Source organism: Numida meleagris, chromosome 5 (genome assembly GCF_002078875.1).
Source record: "Numida meleagris isolate 19003 breed g44 Domestic line chromosome 5, NumMel1.0, whole genome shotgun sequence".
NCBI lineage: Eukaryota > Metazoa > Chordata > Aves > Galliformes > Numididae > Numida > Numida meleagris.
Window position 1 is genome coordinate 39741458 of NC_034413.1, and position 6841 is coordinate 39748298.

General features: G+C 37.9%; 1 long non-coding RNA gene across 1 annotated transcript in view; it reads right to left on the reverse strand.

Moving 5' to 3' along the window:
• LOC110400475 overlaps positions 1–6503 on the reverse strand; it is a 109886-nt gene extending 103383 nt beyond the window's left edge. Inside the window, exon 1 of the long non-coding RNA XR_002439875.1 lies at positions 6377–6503. This is a non-coding gene — a long non-coding RNA (uncharacterized LOC110400475). The remainder of the gene's footprint in view (positions 1–6376) is intronic.

Below are 6841 nucleotides of genomic sequence, written 5' to 3' on the forward strand. Positions count from 1 at the left end.
AGTCTTTACAGCTTTCTAACAGCTGGCTTGTATAGAAACAAGATGTCTTGGCACTGAGAATTATTTACACCCATGTAATTTCAGCATGACAGATGATTTTCTGCATAACAATAGAAATCTGCAAAATAAGTGATTTGAGAAAAAATGATTATCCCAGTTTTGGCTGAAGTTCTCTTCCATCATTAACTCAACAATCAAGATTGCTGATATGGAGAGGTAGTATTTCAGTAGTTCAAGAAAACCTCCATACTTGGCATGCTATCAGCAACAACAGAAACAATACAAAGCCAAACCTACTCATCCCACAACCACTGTGAATCACGTTCATTCTCTAAAGTATATGAATTAATTTTTATTTTACATAGTTGTATTCCACTAGACTGCTTTTACAGGGCATCTTAAATGGGCTGGACATTTTTCTTCATGTCACAGAGATTTCTACATTTTATCCTCTTGTTAAATGTGACTACTTGCTAAAATGCCATTAGATATTTATACAACATAGTTAAATTTCTCTTGCCCTGTGAATTAATTATAATCAAGAAGAGAGAAAATGCAACTGGAAACTTTTTGTTTCTACTGAAAATAGTTGTTTTGCCTTTCAGTGATATACAGTTTTTTTCTGCTTTACAAAGCCACTTGAAACGCTCATGAAATACTTCTGCAAGTTAATAGTAAAAGGACAACCACCTTCAGAAGAGTACTTCTGCTTCCTTCTATAACTCTAGCTCAGATCAATATCAGGAAGTTTGATAGCAAGACTTATGCCATAAAGATGTACAAAGAAAGCAGAGGATTTCTAGCCATGTCATTATGAGTTACAGCCATATTACAACAATAGATAAAAAACGAATCAATTTTTTTAAATAACTTCACTGATTAAGGCAGCTGGTTCCTTTTGTTTTGTTGCTTTTGTGGAACACCTCATGCCTTTGCTGTAGTAGAGACAGACTTGCTCACGATTAATGCCTAGGACAGAAGCATCTAACTGCAGGTTGATCAACTGCAACAAATTCTTAAAAAGTTGCAGATTATCTCCAGGAAGTCTGGATTGTTCTGTGCCTGTCTTCAGCTTACAGCCTTTGAGAGCTCAAGTCTGGACTGAATCTGAAGCAACAGGGAAACCTTCACCACCAGTCAGCTTTTCTCTCCTTACTACCTCCTTGATTTTTCCCCCGTGATAAAGCTGAGGATTCATTTATCTCTGCAGACCTATGCAGCCACCATCATATGCTTCCCCTTGATGCACTTCTGATACTGTTGATGGCAACCTCCCTCACCTAGTATAAAACAAATGATCTTTAAATTATAAAGAAAGGAAACAGATTTGGGCCACACTAGACAGAAAAAAACATGCCCATCCTTCCACTTCACCTGAAGGGTGGTAGGTGTTATTTGCTAATGCATAAGGGAACAGCAAAGAATCATAGAATGGCTTGGTTTGGAAGAGACCTCAAGGATCATTAGTGCTAGCTTCCCTGCCTAGCAGACATTCAGGTGGTCGAGATCCTTCATCAAGATGAGACGCTGTGAGTGCAATGCTTCTTGTAGTTGAAGCAAGAATGCTCATCTGTGAGCCTCTCTTGCTCTGTAAAGCTGGAGCTGCCACTGTGGGAGCCCAAGGACTGACATATATGAGTCCTTAGCTTACAAGAAACCTTCTTAACTAGGACTTGCACCAAGCAATGTGATTTTTCTTTGAGAGATGTGCCATTCTCAAAGACCTTTCTAGAGAGAGCTCGAAACCAGAAAGACCACATGAGCTTTTTCAGTGCAGGACCTGTATGTGCCTTCATAAAAATCCATCATTTTTCACCCTCAGATTAACAAATGAACAGAGATAGAAAAGAAACTCTCTTAGCCTCCATAGAATGGTTGCTTCTGGTTAAGTGTCTGAGAAAGAAAATCCACTGCCCACAGTGCACATCCATAATCATCTGTTTAGCCAACTGCCATCTCTTCAGTATGGTACATGAATAAAATAAAAAAACAGCAAACATCACTGCTAGGACAAAACAAAAAAACACACCTACTCTACCAACATAACAATAAACCAATAAATAATGATATCAGCATAGAAAAAAATAAATAAAAATCTACCGAACAAGGCTAAAACACATTGGCAGAATATCAGAAGCAATACATTCAAGAGTATTTTCTTGCGGTAATACACTTATGATTAAATATTCTTTGGATGTACCTTCTGAATTCATTAACAGCTCCTTAGGGAGCTATTCAGAGAATAAAAGTTACTACATATTTGGAATTACCCAGATGATTTGTCGCCTCACCTTTATGTGACTAAGCTCATCACAGGAACGAATACACATTTAACATCATTTCACTAAAGGCTTAATGATATCGCTATGTCATATCCTTTAGAGGAGGTCACATCAAATTTGAAGCCAGCCTTTCACATCCACTGTATGAGACTATTAAATCCAAGTGTTTGAAACAAGATCTTATTAAGATTACACAGCAAGGCTGGGAATACTACCAAGCATCTCAGAGTCAGCTTCACACTGATGCCGATTGCAAAGATTCACTACTTGAGCATCTTAATTAGTTATCCATAGTCTAATAGACTGTCCAGCCTCCTCTCAGCTCAAATGTCCTGAAAGGGTTGACAATTGCAATATTTTGTTCTTTCTATATGCTTAGTTTTAGTACATCAGTCTAGTTCACAGCTGACCTGAAATACGCCATGTATACGAAAAACGCCCTTGAAGTCATTTACTTTTTGGTAGTTGAAAAGAAGAATAGAAAAAAGTATCTGTTGTAGACAATTGTTGGCAACAATTAAATGGTTGTATTATGCAGCTACATTAATATCTTCAGTCTGAAGTCTCCAGTCATACCTCATCATAAGTATGAGATTCACCACCTAGCCCTCTCCAGAATTCATTAGACAAGGAGTTTCCTTCAGTACTGCTTCTCATGGTTTGTTTGTTTTTTTTTTTTGTTTAATATCTTGATTGCAACTCTGATAAAGAGACAGTTCCACAAATACCAAACCTAATTTTCCTTAAGCTGACCTAAACAGCAGCAAAATACATTGTCCATAAGAATGACACTTTTGAGGCCAAATTAGAATCAAAAGCAAAATAAAGCCTCAAATGCTACAAGCATAAGTCTTGTTTTATCTACGTGGTCAATGTTATTTGCAGCAAACCATTTCAAATGAAAATCCCAATGACTCAGCGAATGAAGACACACAGGAAGCAGTTTTCATTTGTAATACACAGAGTTCAATTTACAAAAGGAGTCTACTCCCAGGTATACATTTTCAAACTCAACTCATTACACCTGTAACTTCTAACTGTACTTTGTTCTTCATTCCAGTACATACCTTAGCAAAATCCTTCAAAATGAAAGATGTTACTTGCTATTCAATACCTTGAAGAGTTGCCACTTTCAGTGATTTAGTTCTCAAAAGAGAAAAAACAACATGTAAAATTCATGAAGTGAAAAAGATAAAGCAACTCTTCTCCTCTTATTAACCAAAACCCCAGGATTTGTCTTTTTGTCTTAAGATACTATTCCCAGAACCTCTATATTGTCTGAAGGATCTGCAAGGACAGTGCTCTGATTTCTATACCTTATTCTGGTGATAAATATTCTCAGCGATATCTCTTTTGGTTCATCCCCTCTGGTTAAGTACTAAATACCCTCTGGAACCTTAAGGTCTCACTTGCTGGGGACCTACTTCTGGGGCTCCATTTCCATAATCATCCCATTGCATTAATTCATTCTTTCCAACAGAGTGAATATTTACATTTCTTATGGAAACCCAAGAGGTTAGAACAGGTTCATTAGGAGAGATTAAAAAATTCATTTCTCCCTAGTCCAAAATAGCTCAACATTAAAGGATGAATTAAGTGTCTTTAGAAATTGAGTATGTCTCAGTTTCTTCAAAGTGGGAATTCAATTCTTCATTTAAATTCCCTGTCAGCACCATAATTAGTTGTTGGTGAAGAGGTTGGAAGGCAGCACAGCCTTTTGCCGTGTATCTTGTTTTATCTTTTATTGCCTTGCTTTACTTTAAGAACACAATCCAAAATACTACTTCAAGAGGAGGATGTTCATTTACAAAAAATACATTTTCTATTTTACAAAAAAAAAAAAAAAAATCAAAACAAACAGCAAAGAAATCCAGGAGAATCCATTTCCAATTGTAATTTTGTTTTGACCAACTAGTCCTTTCTTCCAACTTATTCCCAGATGTGGAGAAGGAACAAAACACTTCAAAACAGACCAGTACTTATAAGAAAAACATGCTTCTACAGATGCTGTATGCTCACATTACGGAGCGACTATCCAAATTAGACACACCAAATTAGACAAACCAAGTAGACGCCAATCAAATGCGTCTGAAAGACATTAAATTTTTCTTTGATCAAGCTACACTGACTATCTAATTGCACAGAAAAAATATTGCTGTCTAATGGAGAAAAAAAAAAGAAAAAAGTTAATCTAGGTTCCCAGTTAAATGTTTCTCTTGGGATTCAAGAAAGCAATTATGTTAGTTTTATTTGAAAGTTGTACGTAAATGCCAGGCTTTTTTACCTGAGCAGCTGGAGATGATTCCAACAAAACCCAGCAGCATACTACTTCACCTCTTGTCATTTTGAACTAGCTTGTGAAAGTCTGGTAGTCTTCCCAGAAGCACTTTCTATGGGGATGGAATTTAACAAGGCAAGCATTCTTCTTGAACTTTCTCAAGAATGGGCAGGCACATTTTGGATTTAAGAGCTTCTGATCAACTCTCCAGTTGGAGGGATGCATCCTGACCAGAAAGCTGAAACACTATTTGCTGCATGGCCCCAAGGCTAAATATGTTCTTATCTAGTATGAAGGAAGAAAAATCTTTCTTGCATGATCAAAAGATGTAATGCTTCCAAAAGATGTCTTGATGGACCATTAGTTCCTCATCACAACTTTTGGTTACAAATTCTGTTAGAGGGCGTGAGGGGGAATATTCTTTTCTATATATTCTGTATCTGTTGAACAGGTAAAATAGCACAAGAAAAAAAATCCATAGGATGTAGTAATAATGTGAAATAACTTTAGCTTGATACCCATTCATATATAACAGTTGTGAGATACTAGCACAATATGTTGTGTTTGGTGGTGTGTTCTATACAGTTATGAGTAAGAAAAGAAAAGAAAGCACAGTTGCATAAATGACAGAAAGAATTTCATACTGATTATAACAAGGCCTGAATCTTCTCTCTGAGTGCAAGCCTTTTGTATCCTGTACTGGACAATTAATGTCATTAAAGAAAGTACAATTAATAGCTCTCATTAAAAGCATCAGGAGAATTTCAGAGCTACAATAATTGCGATCAATCCAGAATGCTCAAGTAAAAGTCAAGGTTGCATCCTTTACTCCTGCCTTCATCTTTTGCTGTATTAGCTTTTATTTATTAAGGTACAAAGTCACTGCGTCACACACAGAACCATAGAATGACTTGGGTTGGAAAGAACCTAAGGGATCATCAAAGTTCCAACTCCCTGCCACCGGCAGGATTACCGACCACTACATCACGTACTAGATCAGATTGCCCAGGGCACCATCCAACCTGGCCTTGAACACCTCCATGGATGGGGCACATGCAGACACTCTGGGCAACCTGTGCCAGCACCTCACCACCCTCTCAGTGAAAAACTTTGCCTTGAAATCTAATCTAAATCTTCCCTCCTTTAGTTTAAAACAATTCCCCTTTGTCTTATCACTATCTACCCATGAATTAAGTTGATTTCCCTCCTGTTTATAATCTCCCTTTAAATATTGGAAGGACATAATGAGGTCTCTGTGCAGCCTTGTCCAGACTGAAGAAGTCCAGCTCCTTTAGTCTCTCTTCGTAGAAGAGGTGCTCCAGCCCTAACACAGTTATAGAAAAACGTTAACTTTGAATTAACGTTCCTTGTCAAAGATAATCACAAGCAGTATATTACATGTTAGAATACTGATTACTTGGAATTATCTTACAGTGATAATCATAGAACAGAATATCCTGAATTAGAAGAGACCCTCAAAGATGGAGTCCAACTCCTGTCTCCACACAGGATCACCCAAAATTCAAACCTTATGTCTGAGAACATTGTCCAAACACTCCTTGAGCTTCAGCAGCTCATGGCCGTGCTCACCGCCCTAGGCAGCCTATTCCATGCCCACCGCCCTCTGGTGTAGAACCCTTTCCTCACAACCAGCCTCACCCTCCCTGATGCAGCTCCGTGCTGTTCCCTTGGCACGCGTAATCTCGAAGAGCTCTAATTGGTAAGGTATATAAGAGTTTTTAAAAATGGCAGCAACAGGCAGCACATAAAAACTTCAGAGAACACTTAAACTTTCCAACAAAAGTAGCTGTCTTACCTTTTGAAATAACAGTCTGAGCCTCTTGACCAGCAGAATTTATGCAGTGCTCAAAGTTTTAAAGGGAAGACTCACACAGTGCTTGCATATAGAGAGATCCTACATCAAGAAGCGAAGGAGCAGCGGTTCAGATCTTCCATATCTGAAAACAAACAGATTAACAGAACCTGCATCATCTTTACCACGACTTTTTGTAAACCTCTTGCCAGGAGCAAAGGTTAGTTTTTATACATCTCAGCAGCTCAAACTTGTTTTGGATATGTGAGAGTATTGCTAAGTTGTAAAAAAGACTTGTGAGAAACTTGAGAGAGTTAAGCAGGGCAGAAAGGTAAAACTACAGGGAGAGGTGAGACTGCTCTGACCGTGATAGCTAGCACCTCCTGAATTCAAGAGACAAAACAACAGTATGAGAAGGTGTAAAACCGTATGGGGGAAAAAACATCAAGTTGGAAGACAGCAATTCAC